Below are 1699 nucleotides of genomic sequence, written 5' to 3' on the forward strand. Positions count from 1 at the left end.
GATATTCAGGTGGGCCTCTGTGGTCCAAAGCCAGTTTTTATTCAGTCTGGACTTAGTGCTGGATAAACAGATGACTTTTTGATCTATTTATTATGAGAAAAAGGAGACTGGAGAAAGAAATATTTGGATAATCCCTGATGAGGTGTGGATCTAAAATGTCCTCCAACACAGGCAGCTGGTTAGCGCTTCGCAGGAGGGGCCGCGTCGGAGCGTGTTGCAGCAGGAGGAACAGCCCGTCCCCTCTTGCCTTTGCTCCGAGCTGCTGCTGCGGAGGACAGACCGATGTGCCGCTTCCATCCCGCGTGGGACCCTGCCTCCGGCACGTCTCTGACATGGCAGCGCATCCCAAAGAGCCATCCCGGTGAGAGGCCTGGAAGTTCTCCGGGGTGTCTGCGGGCAGAGGGACCTGCTCAGAGGTGGAAAGAGCCACAGCCTGAAGGCCGTGGGGATGGGCTTGGAGGAGCAGGTGCTCATCAAGCCGGCTCTGACGGGGTCCCGGCCGGGCTCGTCTCTGCTGGAAGACGTTTGCTGCAAGCGCCTTTGCCCTTTCCCCCTCATTTTGCCTTTTTCAGGGTGGCTCTGCCAGTCTGCGTAGCAGCCACGTGCTCCATCCTCTCCCCGGCTGTTCCCACCGCCCCTGACCTGGATCCGAAGGTGTAAATCCAGCCCCGAGGCGATGGCACTGCGGCACGACACCCGCGCCGGCTGCCGCAGCAGCGAGGATCGCCGCAGCCGGGCAGGAGGCACCGTTTATCTCCTCGCAGCTGCAGCTGGGTTGCGCAGAGGTATTGCTGCTTTGCTCCATGGTGCATGTAAATTATTTGCTCGTAAACGCTATCTGCGCCGTCCCAAGGGAGCTGCTGCCTTCCTCCCCTTTGCAGCCGTTGCGTGCTCGAAGCCTGTGTTTATCATGGATGCGGCTTCTGCTTTCATGCTTTACGCCACTGTGATTCAGCTGATCTCCGTGGCAGCGTTTCTGCTGCAGCTCGTGTATGTCCTGCGCACGCCGTGGCAGGCGGCGGAGGGCTTTGCGGCCATGTCTCCGCCGGCAGCCCCCCGTCCTTGCCCCCACGCCTGCAGCACAGTGGATCTGGGTGCCTGGAAGGGCTCCCGCCGGCGAGCAGCTCCTGATGATCACGCCGGGGTGCCGAGAGGTGCCAGGGATTTTTTAGGGTGTGCATGTCTGCACCAAAGCGAAGGTGCTCACGGGTACTTTGCAAGGCTTCTGGAAAACTCCTGCTGAAGAAAAATACCATTTGCTTTCCCCTGCAGAAACACAAGCCTGACTCAAAGCCACCAGCCATGTCACCTGCCCTGTGGGTTGATCCTGCCCGAGGGCCACGCTCTGCCAAGGGGTAAGGAGACACGGGACGCTGCCCCTTAAACCATCGCTGTTCTCAGAGCCGGCGTGAGGCAGTGCCAGGGCGGGGGTAATGCAGAGGTAAGTCTGTGTATCTGCTGGGGCACAGGGTGCTGCGGCCACCCCAGCCCCGTGATGTTGGGGCGTGCAGGAGGAGCGGGTGCTGGCTCGGCAGCTCCCCTGCTCCCAACATCCCCTGGGCTTTGGGAGCTGGGTTTGACCAGTCCCGCTCCGCTGCTCCGAGCATCCCCTGGGCTTTGGGAGCTGGGTTTGACCAGTCCCGCTCCCCTGCTCTGAGCCATCCCCTGGGCTTTGGGAGCTGGGTATGACCGGTCCCAC

At 60.9% G+C, this 1699-nt stretch overlaps 1 long non-coding RNA gene across 1 annotated transcript; it reads left to right on the plus strand.

Annotated features, from left to right (window-relative positions):
* Positions 1-235: 235 nt before the first annotated feature.
* Positions 236-1496, plus strand: LOC142363135 (uncharacterized). Its single transcript, XR_012765520.1, has 3 exons — positions 236-361; positions 573-785; positions 1273-1496. It is a non-coding gene; the product is annotated as an uncharacterized LOC142363135 (long non-coding RNA).
* Positions 1497-1699: the final 203 nt, after the last annotated feature.

Source organism: Opisthocomus hoazin, chromosome 14 (assembly GCF_030867145.1).
Source record: "Opisthocomus hoazin isolate bOpiHoa1 chromosome 14, bOpiHoa1.hap1, whole genome shotgun sequence".
Taxonomy (NCBI): Eukaryota; Metazoa; Chordata; class Aves; order Opisthocomiformes; family Opisthocomidae; genus Opisthocomus; species Opisthocomus hoazin.